The sequence below is a fragment of the Aedes albopictus genome, chromosome 3 (assembly GCF_035046485.1).
Source record: "Aedes albopictus strain Foshan chromosome 3, AalbF5, whole genome shotgun sequence".
Lineage (NCBI taxonomy): Eukaryota > Metazoa > Arthropoda > Insecta > Diptera > Culicidae > Aedes > Aedes albopictus.
The window spans coordinates 282,540,947-282,557,050 of record NC_085138.1 but is presented as its reverse complement, the minus strand read 5'-3'; the positions used below and the strand labels follow the sequence as shown (position 1 = coordinate 282,557,050).

General features: G+C 40.5%; 1 protein-coding gene across 1 annotated transcript in view; it reads left to right on the top strand.

Moving 5' to 3' along the window:
- Positions 1-16,104, top strand: part of LOC109418850 (matrix metalloproteinase-2-like) — a 513,298-nt gene that overhangs the window by 51,122 nt on the left and 446,072 nt on the right. The gene's annotated exons all lie outside the window — the stretch shown is intronic.

Sequence of the window (16,104 nt, the reverse complement as noted above, 5' to 3'; positions counted from 1 at the left end):
AAATCCATGCATTTTCAACAATTTTATAGTCGAAAGAAATATTGGGACTGAACGTGATTTTAGCCCCTCAGACAGCAATTATACTGCACCCTTTATTGTTTCGATTGTACTATTGAAAGTACTATACCAATAATCATCAAATTTTGCAGACATAAAATACACATATTCAACTACCTTCTGTGAAAATTTCATGAAAATTGGCAAAGAAATTCAAAAGTTATGAATAGGCAAACATCGCATATGAAAAACACGAAATATTTTCACTAACACTCACCCCTATCAACACCAGTAGCTTACAAACCAATTGATAAAAGTTGATGAAATTTTGCAAGAAAGTGCCTCTATAAGTATCATAACTGCTAACATTTCACAATTTCATAATAATTAATTTCATAATAATCATCACAAAACTTCGAACTGTAGCGTAAAAGAACCATCTACTGACACATTCCACACACTTCTACGCCAAGGGTGTGAAATTTCAAAGTGATTGTTTTGCCCCAAGCTTTCCAGCATATGAAAAAGGGTAGGTTCTATCTTAGGAAAATCATTTGTTTTACTTAAAATTTAACTGGTAACGTATTTAAATAGCTAGGTGAAGTAATAGCATTTTATGTAAGAAAAATGATATTTTTCATTGATGATTTTCAAATATGGCTGCTTGCATGTTGAAGTTTGAAAACATTATACCTATTTTTTGTTAATGTAGTATAATAATGTATATTTTATACACCAAAAGGTAACTTATCATACAAATGGGTTTTGACAAGTTTTAAGCACTTTTTGCAATAGCCGCAATTTAATGGTGTCCCGTTACGAAAATAGCACATTTGTTGTAATAACGAATTTATTACGAACTTTAGTAAAATAATTTTCTGGATTCTCTTAGTATTCGTGGAGACCTTTCTTCCATCATATGGGTTACCTTGATCGACGCGTTATCTTAGGCGTTACAATGGGTACGTAGAGCTGGTGTCCCGTTACGAAAATTATAAAGACTTTCATAAGTGGATAAATAAGTTTCGTTTGATCAAATATTTACCCCAAAAAACGTTACCATGATGAAATGATATTATAGGGTGTATATATTTTCATTATCCTTCTTGGTGTAACGCCCCTACTGGAACAAAGCCCGTTTCTCAGCTCACGAAAACTACGTAAACAAGAGGCAGGTATTTTGGTGGATCAATATAACAAGTGATATTTTATGAAGTTTTGTGGTGACAACATACTCGTTAAATGCTATAACCCACGGGTTCCCAACCGGTGGTCCGCGGCCCCCTGGGGGCCGTGAAGCCAGTCCAGGGGGGCCGCGATGTTACCAGAAAAAATGTTAAAATTTTATTCTATTTTGTGCAAATCATACTAAATTACCGCAGTAGCCACAATTTGAGGAACAAATTTTCAGTATGAAACGCCTCCAGAAGAAAAAATTTTCGGCTGCGCCGCTATTTTTCAGCTACGACTTAAATGTAATATTCATGACATCATTGTTTACAAAATATGATTGTCGAAACGTTTCATTAATCGTCAAAAATCCCTCCCACAGTAAACTTGTGGCTACGTCACTGTACCCGAAAAAATACGGTTTCGTACATCTAATTCATTTTTTTTTCTAAAAAAAATCATTGGACCCCAGATGTTTTGACAATTCTTAAAGGGGGTCGCCACCTGAAAAAGGTTGGGAACCCCTGCTATAACCTTTTTAACATGTACTATGAATTACCACCATGATGATAAAAAGGTTTATAGAATCACACAACATACAAAACTTGAAGATCCTGAAGTGATGGTTGGCATTCCTTCTTTACCCCATTAATCACCGTATAACTCACTTTTATGACGACAAACACATTTTGAAGCTTATGATCTTATTGAAAATTAAAAAAAATGTAAAATGCATCACGAAAATGGCGTTGCATTACTTTTTGTGACAACATATACCGTCATGGCGCCATTCACCGTGGGGGCTCCATTCACCGTGTGCCTGCGAATATTTTTTCATTATTTCCATATTACGATTGAATGGTATGACAGTTTCCCTTCAATTTCACCAATACAACGTTGTATTGGTGAAATTGAAGGGAAACTGTCATACCATTCAATCGTAATATGGAAACTGTCATACCATTCAATCGTAATATGGAAATAATGAAAAAGTATTCGCAGGCACACGGTGAATGGCGCCTTGACGGTATTATAACCATTGATTGAAAATCTAGCGACCTCCCCTTGTCATTTTGATTGTCAATCTTTTTTTCTTCTCGAAATCCTTGTATCGTTACTGGTTGTCGTTAGTTAAATATCAACGGAAAGCCCCCATAATCCCATCCCTTCTAAAAAAACATTGTTCTCTCTAACCTTGACCAAACGGCGAGTTTTACGGTTCCCCAAAACTAACATAGTATAAAGAAAAAATCCCCTAGAAATGTAAAATTTATTTCAAATGAAATTGGCTCCTTTATTCCCAAGGCGCATGAGCCTTCAAATAAAGGTTTAAAGTGCGACATATGCTTGAAAAGACTGTCCTGAATGAATGTACTGTAGATATGTATCATTGAATCTTCTTCGGCTCATTATAATGTAGAATGCGGAAAAACCGCGAAGATAGATACTCCGCACAACCATAGTTTTGAAGATACAATTAACCTTCACGTACCCGACCCCCGATAACACATTTTCAAAATGCTGGCATTTCGTCAATTTCCCTCCATTTTTTTTAAGTCTCCCTTGATCGATCATAAATTGATGCTTTTTTATTACACTCAAGTGACCATGTAGTATCCGGAACAATTCCGGATATATTCCGGATTGTACTGGGGTCAGGGGGTGGGGAAAGGGTCTGTTTTGCCAAATGGCTAAAAGTGATTATTTCGTGTGTGTTATTGTGTTTTAGAGGCCCCAGTAGAACCTGCTCTAGGTGTTACGGAGCGGCTATATCAGTTGATACATACTTAAGTCATTTTTTTCTATCCCATTCTTTTGAAATCATGAAGATTGATACGTCGCTCCGTATGTATTGGTTGGAAACCAGAAATGTCCCCGATGACACCCCCGTGGAACCTGTGCTATATGTTCCGGGGTGGCCATATTAGTTGATACATACTTCAGTCTATCGTTTCTGACTCAGTCATTCGAAATCATGAAGATTGATACGTCGCACGGCATGTATAGGTTGAAAATCAGAAGTGTCCCCAATGAGGCCCCGCGGAACTTGTCACTTCAAATCTGGTTATAGCAGTTGTGTTTCACTGTTTGGCTGAAAATTGATGGTTCAAACACAACAACACACAAAATAATCACTTTTAGCCATTTTGACAACCCCCTGACCCCAGCACATTCCGGATATTGCATGGCCACTTGAGTATAATAAACTAGCACCAATTTATGATCAATTGTGGGCGACTTAAAAAAATTGGATGAAATTTGACGAAATGCCAGCATTTTGAAAATAAGTTGTCGTTATCGGGAACGTATAGGTTAAATAAACCTCGGAACAGGTTCCCCAGGGCCCATTCCGATGGCCACCATAGGGCCAGAGCGGGTTTGAAGGCCTATTTGTGTCCTGCCGGACAGCTACCATCTGTCTGAAAAACATTGTCGAAGACACCAACATTTTATCTAGGAAAACATTTGATCTACAACTAGAAGTCTTTAGCCGTAACGGGACACCATTTGCAAAACACTGTTTTCACGCGAGCGTAACGCTGCGCTCCCAAAACTAAATGAAGAATATTTCCAAAACTTTAAATTTCTCAGTAAAACTCAATTCGGCAATCTTGTTCACATCAATCCGAAGAAGAAATGTCTAGAAGACTCTTTTATTCAAAACTTTATAACAGAGCTGATATACGCATTTCAGTTTGAAAATTTTAAAAACAAGATTTCTGCGATGGTGTCCCGTTACGAAATGTAACATGTCATATCATGTAAATTGGAACCAAAACCCCATAAAACAAGTATTGCACCAGAAAGAACATCTAATAAGCTTTTTATAAAACCTATTAAACCATATGGTCATGAACATTATACTCGATTGCAGACGTCATTTGTTCACGAAAGTTAGTTCCTCGCGGTGTCCCGTTACGCTGGAATGTGTCTACTATGCGAATGAAAATTGGTCATGATTGTACAAAATGCTTAAAACCACGTTTGTTTGTTTTTCATCCACAGTTAAAAGTAATGTATCGATTTTCATGAAATTTGTCACAAATAATGAACATACACCAAAGAGTTTTCAGTCTCTTTATTTGGCCAATTTTACCGATTTATTTCAGAGCTACAGCCGTACTTCTGTGTCCCGATTATTGCGGATACAGGCTTTAAAAGGCATAACTATCGGATAGCCAACTTTGAACTGTTATATCTCCGGATTCATTGAACCGAATGCATTAATGACTTATACAAATTGCTTTGAAAAACGTTTGATTCAAATTACATTTTTATGAGAAAGGACGAGCTGGATTCCAATCTAACGCTTGCTTGCAGATTTCGTTTCCGCCCCTGCGTAGAGTGTGGCCGACCCACCTCCACTTTCGCTGCCGAATTTCTGTCGCTATCGGCTTTTGATGACATCAACAATGGAGCTCCACGTTGTTGGAGATCCAATTGTGAGGTCATCATGCACTAATTATATACAGCATCTATTGAAGATTTATATTCATCTTGACATTCATTGAGTGTTCTCACTGTTACACACCAAATTTCACTGACGTACAACAGCCCAGATTTATCGTTGGATGTGGAAATTCGGATTCTGGTGCGTCGACTAATCTGGTTGATTTTCCATACATTTCTTAAACTCGCAAAAGCAGCCCTCGTCTTCTTGATCCGTTCACCTTTGTCGAACTTGGTGCCACCATCGGCCACCAATTGCCTACCAAGATAAACCTGATAGGGTTGACCGTGTTTACATCCAACGATTTGGTCTTGTTGATGTTGATGGTAAGACCTGCCGCTGAGGAGCAATTGGCAAGATCATCGAGCTTGCTCTGCATATCAGAGCGTCGTTGAGCTAGGAGAACAACGTCATCAGCCAAATCGAAGTCATGTAGACGCTTAATGGTAATGGGCTGCCACAACAACCCACGATTTGGTTCACGATCAATCGCACCTACTAGAATCTCGTCGATTACGACGAGGGACAGTAGCGGTGATAGTATACATCCTTGTTTTACTCCAGCAACGACCCTGATGGCATCGGACAAGACACCGTTGTGCAGTACTCTGCACGAAAATGCCCCGTTCTGCGCTTCAATGAGGCTGATGATTTTTTCAGGGACACCCTTGCGTCTGAGGGCTCCCCACAGCTTTTCGTAATCAATAAACATCAGGTAGAGAGAATCTTGGAATTCATTGATTCGCTCCAAGATGATACGGAGCGTGACAATATGGTCCACACAGGATCGACCAGCACAAAATCCTGCTTGCTGCCATCGGAGAGCTGCGCCAATCTTCTCCTGTATCCGGTTAAGGATCACTTTGCAGAGGACTTTGAGAACGATACGCAGTAACATGATGCCCTTCCAACTATCGCATACAGTCAGGTCACCCTTTTTGGGTACCTATACTAAAACGCCTTGTACCCAGTCGGCCGGAAATGTCGCGGTTTCCCATATATTTCGGAATAATTGATGCAGCAGTTGTGTCGATACTACAGGGTCAGCTTTGACCATCTCAGCTGATATTCGATCGACCTCTGGGGTCCTGTTCGATTTCATGCTATGGATGGCTGTTTCTATCTCCTACACTGATGGAGCTTCGGTATTGACATGCGGTATTAATGCGTCGAATCCTTGGCGGATAATGCTGAGGTGTTGATGGCAACACTTGAAAACGGTTTCCAAAGTGCTCGAACCAGCGTTTCAACTGGTCAGCCGGGTCGATCAATTGCTGTCCAGATTTGTCTTTCACGGGTATCGTAGCATTCATCTTAGTCCGATTAAGGCGACGTAAGACATCGTAGGGGAGATGAATATCGCCGATATTTGCGTTTTCTCGCCTTTGTCGCTTATATGAGCGTTTCACTTCCTTCTGGAGAGTCGAATAGCGCGTTCGGGCTACGGCATTGGTCCCTAGTGTTTTCGCTCTTAATTTTTCCTCCAGGTATCATCTGTGTTTCACTGTTTTCTCTGCGCGTGTAGCTCATCCAAATTATTATCACCGATGACGATGAAGGCGTTCTTGATGGCGCTCCATTGATCTTCTACGCTCCAACCTTCCGGATTATCCGCAGCATGGTTCTCGAGCTCCTCGACGAAAGACCTTCGCACCACAGCGTCTTCCAGTTGGCATACGTTGAACCGGCGCCCGATTGTCTCCTCCTGTCGATGAACCCTCGCAATGGATCCAGCCAATGGCGCTACGTTTGTTCCATACATCAAGATGGCTCCGTCTGCATTTTCTACTGCTGCAAATGTGATCGATTTGATTTTCCGTCACGTCATCTCGGGAACCCATGGCACTTTGTGCACTGCTCGATGGGGAAAGAGCGATCCCTGAATTACCATGTCATTGTTGCCACAAAACTCTGCAAACAGCTCTCTGTTTTCGCTCATTTCTCCGAGACCATGGCGTCCCATGACGTGCTCATAGTCCGAGTTGTCGGATCCAACCTTCGCTGGCTGTTCTGAATCTGGCTACAGTTATCCTCTCATTAATAGGTTCCCCCTTCATGAGCGCAGCGTGGGCGTGAGCGTTGAGCAGGAAACCAACTCCACGGTGGCTTGGAACGTGTTCATCTCGTAGGGTGTAGCAGAATTTGGCTCGACGTCAATCTGTATTCTCCAAAGTTCGGCCAACAGACTTCGCTCAGTCTTAGGATCTCAAGCTTTATACGGCATGCTTTATTGGCTAGTTGTGCCAGTGGAAAAGCATTTCCAGCCGCTCCGCTGGATGCCAGAAAAGACGCTGTTTGAGCCGTAACTCCTTGGTAAACAGACGCTCTGGACGTACCTCCTCAATCTAGCTGAAGTCAGAAGGACAACTGTGTCCAGGCTGCACTACCAGCAAAGAACACAACTCTTAGCTGGCGGTCTCTGTCATTGATTGACCCGTGGAAGCCTGAGGTATGAACTTTTGAGGACCAGAGCTAAATATGTTGGACGCTCCTTGCCGACTCGTCATTTTGTAGACCAGATGTCTATTATGATAAATTAAAAATAAATTTATTATTCGAATTTTACTTTTTTACCTTTCAAACCAGCCCAATAGAGTCCCGTATTCGATGTCAAACTTTTATCACTCCGTTCATATCGCCTCCTAAAGCACCAGTAAACAAATGAGGTCAATCCGGTATCACGGAATCATCGCCACGTGAGCGTCCACCCTGTTGGTAGCCATTGTAGTGGAATCATCCCACCTCTCGCAAGTGATGATCAATCCCTTCTGACGCACCCGTCATGAGTAGTTGAAAAAAATGAGCCCAACTAGTGACATGAATAATTTATCATTCGATATCATTTTTCATACCAGCTAGTGGAGTATTTATTCATGTCATAAAACTTTTTTTTGTTTCGGTGATGTGTTTCCATCATGCTTGGGAAGCCGACACACACTATCCCCGTATGTAACCGTTGTTGTTGTTGAATGCGGTGTACTCTCGAGTTCATCCGCTTATTGGGCATATTTTGTCGTTTTATTTTTTGGGGAATATTTTATAACCGACCCGCGCGTATTGACTGGAGGAATGTGATTTTACGCCGATATTCTCCCAGAACAGCCGTAAATAAGTCCAATACCTGGATATTGTTTGCTTTGCCGATTAGTGCACGCGCGGTCAAGTAGAAGGGCTGATGTGGTCGAATCGATTGTCGGTCGACGGCGGCAGTGTCGACGAGTAATGGCACATTGTTTTTATGATCAACAAAGCTCAATGATACGAGCTTTGAATGATTGATTTTTTTTGAAAAATATGCGGGTATGTTGACAACTTGCTGTTAGTGCTTTTACATATGAGTGCTATGTTGATGGCTTTGGTGGTCCTAATCGAACTAAATCTAGAAATAATATTGAAGGAATGACCTCAAACGGACTGCGAAATGGTGAGTCGACAATCTGGAAGGAGCGTCCAACATACCTTTGATCCTCACAATTTTCTATCTCATGCCTCCACGGGTCAGTAGATGACCTTCAGCTAAGAGTTGTGTGATTGACTGGTAGTGTAGCCTGGGAAATATTGTCCTTCTGACATAAGCCAGATTAAGGATGTACGTCCCGGGCGTTTGTTCTCCAAGGAGGATCATCCAGCGGCTGATAGTATTACTCATCTCGTCAGCTAATGGTCGGTACCTACCCGGCTTAACAAAATGCGGTACAGCGTGGCAAGAGCAGAAGAGAAACTGCAACACCAAGAGGGTGTGATTGCTGAAGTGCAATAAAGCATGGATAGGAACGATATGCGGAGGTTTTACACAACTCTCAATGCTGCGCGGCACAAGACTGCGTTTCAGTCAGCAATGTGCAATGGTCGGAAAGTAAATTTGGAAGTAGTACTTCGAAGATTTTAACATAGGAAGGATTAACATAGTCGATGATGATCACGCAGTAGAACCACCATGATGAGGATGAGGTTAAGAAAGCTCATAAGGCGTTGAAAAACTGCAAGGCTTCTTTAGAGTGGATGCGAGCAGCTGCATCAGTTAATTAACTCGTGATTTTTTTTTTCTCTATTCATAAGGAATCATAGTTAAACTCTTTTGAGAATTGGGAACTCTTTTTTTAACTAACCCAGAATGTTCTGCATGATTTTCTTCAACACAGCAGTTTCTGCAGTGAAACATAACGGAAACCCGTCCGAAGATTTTTTGAAAATGTCTGATTGCAGTTCTATCTGTAATTAATCATCCTGTTTGTATTTTTGGAGAACTCTCAAATAATAGCATTCTAGGAAAAAATCCAGGAATTAACCTGAAGGAATTCCTGGACAAAATCGCTGAAATGTATTCAAAACAAAATGTTTGGAGGAATTTAAGAAGAATTTCCAAGAGGTAAGCATGGTGCATTTCCTACAAAAATTCCGAATGGAAACTCTGGAAGAATTCCGAAAGAGTCTTAGGTGAATTTATTGAAGATTCCCTAGAGAAATGTCTCAAAGCGCTCCCAGGATAATAGAATTTGTTTGTTCAAATTAAGTCACAGTGCACTTCTACGCAACCAAAACCAGCGCTGCTGTGATTCTCATTTGAAATGTGTGAAAGAATCACCGGATGACTTATTGTAAGAATTCCAGATTCAATCCCTAAATAAACTCGTGATGAAAATGTTAGAAGGATTCCTGAAGGAATTCCTGGAATATTTTTTGGCAACCTCTTGTAGAAATTCCAAGAGAAATTACACAAAATTCGGAAGGAAATCTCCGATAAAATTCCTGCAAAAAATCCTAGGATAAGTCCTAAAACAATCGTTAAAGGAAACCCTTGAGGCATTCCCGGGGGGAATTCCTGAAGGAGCGCCTTGACAAATTTGTGGAAGAATTCCTGAATGGCTTAAGAAACACCTTCAAAACATCGCTGGAAAAACTCCTAGAGGAATCTATGGAGAAGTTCCTGAAAAAAATCAATTGGTAACTTCTTGGGCTTCTTGGAGAAAAAAAAAGAATATCAGGAATCAGGATACATTCCTGAACGAATCGCAGGACCAATTTCTGAAGGGATTCCTTTGCAGGAGCTGCAGGGGGTATTCTTGAAGAAATTCATGGATCTTATTCTTCTTCTTTTTGGTTCTACGTTCGCATTGGAACTTGGCTTACCTCTTCAACTTAGTGTTCTTTGAGCACTTCCTCAGTTATTAATTGAAGGGCTTTCTTTGCCTGTCATTGCATGAATTTGTATATTGTGAGGCAAGTACAATGATACACTATGCCCACGGAGTCGCGAAAAATTTCCCGACCGGAAAGGGAATCGAATCCGCCGTCTCCGGATTGGCGATCCATAGCCTTAACCACTAGGCTAACTGGAGACCCTTCATGGATGGATTCCTGAACAAATCCGTGGATGAACTCCTAGAAGATTTTTTGGAGATAATTCCTGGTATCTGTCTGTATGCATTCCTCCAAAACTATCTGAAATATTTCCAATACTAATCGCTGGAAGATTCCTCAAAATCTTCGGCTCTACCCCATTTGGCATTACGCCGTTTGTCATAATGCATTTTGGCATAAAGGCCATTTGGCATAATGCCGTTTGCCATAACACGAAGAACAGTCTTCTTGGTAAGAATATGCATAATATTTGTTATGCCAAATGGCCGTTATGCCAAATGGATTTTATGCCATATAGCATTATGCCAAACGGCATTATGCCAAATGGCATCATGCCAAATAGGGTAGGGCCAAATCTTCAGGTAATCCTGGAGAAGTTGTTGAGTGCATCCTTCACCTTGGAAAGATTTCTGAAATTTCCAAAGGAACCCCTGTGCAAATTTTTGAAGATATCTCGAGAGGAATTTCTGAAGAAATACACAATCAGATAATCCCTGAAAGAAATTCTGGAGAAGTCCCTCTAGAGGAATTCTTGGAGGAATCCCTAGAAAACTTTCTGGAGGAATACCTAGACGACTTTCTAGATGAATTTCTGAAAAAATCCTTGAAGGAATTTTGAAAGAATTCTTGAAGGAATCCTCGGAGGAATTTCTGGAGCAATTTCAGATGGAATGCCAATAGCAATTCTAGAAGGAATCTCTTAAAAAATCCTTGGAGGAATCTCAAGAGGAATTCCCGGGGGAATTTCTGGAGAAATCCCTGAGGAAATTCTGAAAGGATTCTTGGTAATCCCTAACGAATTTCCCAAATAAGTTGGTGGAAAAATTCCTGGAGGAATTCCTGGAAGACTACTAGAAAAATTCCGGAAGGAATCCATGGAGAAAATAACTGAATACATCATTCGATGAATTGCTAGAGAAATTTTTGGAGGAATCCTTTGAGGAACTTCTGAAGCAATATCTAAAAGTATCTCTGGAAGAAATCCGGGGGGAACTTCCGGACAAATTTCTGGCGGACTCCCTTGAGAAATTTAAAGACCATGGAGAAATTTGAAGACCTGGAGAAATCCTTAGAGGTATTCTTGGAAGAATTTTCAGGAGGAATCTCTGGAGAAATTCCTGGATGAATTTCAAGAGGAATATCTGGAGCAATCCCAGGAGGAATCCCAAAAGCAATTCCTTGAGGAATTCCTAAATGTATTCTCGGAGGAATTCGTAAGGGAATTCCTAGAGTAATCCCTGATAAAAATTCTGGAGGATTTCCTGAAGAAACTCCTAGAACGAATGTCTGAGCGAATTCCTGGAGGAATTCCTTAACAATTCCTGAAAATATCCCTGAAAAAATCCTGGAGTAATTCCTGGAGCAATTCTAGGAGGAACACATGAAGGAGTTCCTGGAGAAATTCTAGGATAACATCTTGAAGGGAGCTTCTAGAAGAACTCTTGCAGGACATCTGGAGGAATGCCTGTAGGAATATATAAAGGAATGTCTGGATGAAATTCCGGAGAAATCACTGACGTAGTTCCTGGAGGAATCTCTGGAAAAGATCTTGGATATTCAGATCCCTGGAGAAATTCTTGGGAGAGTTTCTTGATTAATTCCGGCAGGAATTCCTGGGGAAATAAGTGAATGAAACCCTGGGGAATTTCTTGGAGAATTTCCTGGAAAAACTCCTGGAGAAATTGCTGTAGGAATTCCTGGAGAAATTCCTCGAAGAATTTCTTGATCCTTGATTCCTGGAGGGATTTCTGAAGTAATCCGCGAAGGAATTCCTGGGGTAATTCCTCGACGAATTGTTGGAGAAATTCTTGGGGGAGTCACTGGAAGAATTCCTGGAGGGTTTCCGGGTGGAATGCCTGGAGGTAAGCCGACAGAAATCTCTCAAGAAATCCCTGGAAAAATTCTTGGAGGAACTTCTGGAGGAATGCCTGGGGGTCTTCCTGGAGAAATCCTTTGCGCAATTCCTAAAGGATTCCATAGAGAATTTCTCTATGGAATTCTTAGAGGAATGCCTGGAGCAATTCTTGGAAGAATTCCTGGAGACGTGCCTGTAGGAATTACTTAATAAATCCATGCATAAGTTCTCGAAGGAATCCTTAGAGTAATTCTTGGAGAAATCCCTGGATAAGTTCCTGAAATAATCCCTCGAGGAATTCCAAGAGGAATCCCTGGAGGAATTTCTTGAGGATTCACAGGAACAGTTGCAAGATAAATCCCTGGAGAATTTTTTTGAGAAGCCCCTTTAAATATTTCTGGGGGAATGCCTGTAGAAGAACTTCTATAACAATCTCTATTGGAATTCCTGTGGGAATTTTTTAGAGGAATCCCTGCAAGAACTCCCAAAGGAATTCTCGGAACAAATTTTAAATTCGCAGAGGAAGTACTTGAGTGATTCTTGGAGGAATCCCTGAAGGAATTTCTAGAGGTATCCCAGGAAGAATTCATGAGGAAATCCCATGAGAAGTTTCTTAAGAACACCCAGGAGGAGAAACTGAAGAAACCCCAGAAAGAGTTATTAAAGAAATCCTGAAGGAATCCTAAGAAGAGTTCGCGAAGGATACAGGAGCACGCGTATAGCAGTTCCTTAAGGAATTCCTGAAGGAATTCCCGAAGAAACCTCAGCAGGAATCCCGGAGAAATTACTAAAGGAATCCCGAAACAGTTTCTGGAGGAAGTCCTGGATTAATTCCTAGTGGAGTTCTTGGAAGAATTCCAGGAGGAATTCCTGAAGAAATCTTAGAAAGAGTTCCTTGGGGAATCCTTGGAGGAATTATTTAAAATAATCCCTGAAGTTGTTTTTGAAAAAAATACTGAAGAGTCTCTGATGAAATACCTGAAGAAATTTTAAAACAAAAGCACTGGAAATCACTGGAATTTAGAGGTTCACCCACGGGACACGTAGTTAAAGTCCTTACGTGAGCACAAACCCAAGAAATTGCAGCAGTTTAGAGGTTCCTCCAGGGATTTCTAGTACCTTCTGTTTTAGAAAATCCCAGGGAAAATCCCAGAGGAATGCCTTGTGAAATCCTTAAAGAAATTTTAGAAGAAAACTCTGTAGGAATCCATGGAGCTATGGGAAAATTGCTGGAGGAATTCGTCGATGCATCCTTGCCAGAAGTATTCCTTCCTTCAATTGCGTATCGTAGTTTATGAAGAATCTCTCAATGATTTCGACAGAGGAAGAAAAAGTATTGGAATAGAGCGTGAGTTGAAACGAATAAGGGTGGGGAACTGAAAGAAAAGAAGAGTAACAGAGAGAAATTGGCTTTTTCATACACAAACCATGATGTCATGTGGTAGTCCATTTCTCATTCTTCTTGAGTAGTTATCGTCTCTTTCACTAATTATAGATGCATTGTATATGGATCAGACCACATGGAAGTATACAAGTTGTGCTAAAATAGGGTTTGAAAAAATTATCAGTTGTTGAAAATCCACATTGAAGTTTTTTTATGGTATTGCATCAGAGGATTCATTTTTTTCGTGAAATCATGTTTATTTTATAAAAACTTGACTGCTGAAAACATTTTTTTTATGAAAACTGAAATTGTGAGACACCTTGGACGTTAACGTCTAAACTACGTAGACTTATTTTTGTCCGGACGATATTGTCTTATCGGCATCAAGCGCAATACAGTGGAGGAAGCTTGTGTTCCTTTGAAGAGGGAGATAGCGAGGATAAGCTTGACGATTAACATGCGACCAATACGAAGTATGTACATGATTGTGGGTAGAAACAGAGGCAGGCCTTGTGATGTTAGTGCTGTGCTTGTGATTGATAACGTTTCCCGCGAAGTGAGCAAACGTATTGTGAATAAAGCCTTTTGCAAATTGCGCTTAGGTCCCGTAACTTGCAATCCCAAAGTAAATGCTTATATTTGTAAGTAAAATTGCAGATTGGAGTTCAAACAAACATAAAGAAATGTAGATTTAATTTTGGATAATTGGATCAAGTATTGGATATGGAGCGTAATCTAAGACTTCCGTTACAGCTTTGTTTACATACATATATTTTTAAAATGTTATTCTCAAAATTCTAATTTGTTGAATGTTTTCTCTTTTCTTTCAGGTACGTCAACTAGAGGGTTCATTTACAAATAAATCATGGCCCTCAACGTGGCAACGGGGTTGTAAAGTATCGGTTAAAACGCATTTACGAACACTCTTTAAATTACCCATCAAAGATTCGACCAAGATTAGATCATTTTCTCCCTGTCATCAAAATGCCATTTCAACTCCCCAGATTTCCGCTATTCCCATAGAGCAAATGCACAATGCCGGACAGAGCTTCCACGTGGAGAACCAAAGTTGAACGCACACACGATACACCCGAAAAAAAAGACCCATTAAAACCCGCGCCAAGACATCGCTCCCGCACCATATCAATAACGATCGGCTTAATGTTTAATTTATATTTATTTATCGCTCCATTATCACCATACAAGCCGGCCGGCGGGGACAAGCAGCGTTCAATGGGTTGGTTGGTTCAAGATCGCGGAGTACGACTTCAACGCACTGAGGAATCACGACGATGGACGATACTGGAAGAGGACAGAGTGCGGTTCTAGCAGAATGGATTTCTTTGATGGTGGCAACTGAAAATCATAAATCCAATCTCCATGGGTGCCGCTGCCGGCCGCAGCCATGCACTTTTCGGTCATTAATCTCCGGATTTTCTGTTTCAATTAGCTTTCGTGCGATTTATGTTCACTGTATAGTCAAGTGAGTGATGTGACTTCCCAAATGTTATCAGTTTGAACAGTTGTTTCCACAGTAATCTGTTTCGAGTTTAAAGCTGTTAAAATGTACTCAGATGCAAATGGAACTAGTCATAGTCAATCAATTAGCCGTTCACTACGTAAAATATCCCTAGGAAATCAATGTACAAAGATCTTGATTGTTCGTCGAATAGTAGTCATAATCCTCTGTTGAAACAAGACTTCATTCAACTTTTTGTCGCTCGCTCGTACGCACAGCGAAGGAGTAAAAAACTCATTAAATCGATTATGTAACTGTTAAACCGATTCACTATCGGAACTTTGATGAGTTCCATGAATAACGCATGGCTTGGGGGTGACAGTCATATCCCATCATCACCGACCGGCATCGGTTCGCCGGTCTTTATAAGATGTACATTGTACATACAGAGCGGTGCAACAACCTATTGAAGACTTAGACACATGTTACTCACTTGTGTTCAGAATGTATACGACAAGCGCCAACAGGAGGTATTCCAATAGTGAATAGTGAATGAGGTGCTGCTGATCGATTGTCGGCAATAGATGTGAAGACGGAACTATGTATGTACCTACGCCGAGTCCGTCGGTTCTTCGATATTTGCGCGGACAAACAGAACCGTTATGATTATGAATGAGTCAATCATTGACAATCGCAACGCTGCCGTCGACGTCGAACGGTGTGTGATGGGTTGGTGTTTGAAAGTTGTAAATCAAAGCTGATTAACATTTATGGTATGGGGGATGCAATCGTGGCGGCCGGTTCTCAACAGATCTTTGTTCGATCAATTGAAGGAAGTGTTGATGACCCTCTTGTTGTGGAGATAGTTTGTTTGAAAAATGACCACACCACATTGTAAACAGATGTTACTTGTATGGCAACAGATGTTTAGACACGAATGTACTGTTTATATTTGATTCAAGTATCTTGGGAACGGACATATTTTGAAGCTTCCACTATAAATGCATCGCGGAGCCTTAAGATAAAAAAATATTATGATTTTCCTTTGATGTTCCACACGACAGAACACACGTATTGATGAGCCATTTTAAATTAAAAATGCCGAAAGGAATAGGTTTATTACGGTGGAAATTGAACCCACGACTGTCAATTTCAGAGAAGAAACCCCCTAAATTTCACAAACGAAGGAGCTACAAATCCTTCGTATCTAATTCCCGTCTAACTAAGCATCAACAAATCATGATCGAGTTTATTCTCACTCCTCGCCTAATATCTAATTACCAATTTGGTATTAATTGCTAATTTATATATAAGCATAATATCATGTTGAAAAATATTGTGAAAGAACTATAAATTTCTTAAAACTAGATAATATTGAATAATTGTCTCTCGAATTCAGTTTCCGTCTAGTCCGTGTTCGCGAAATG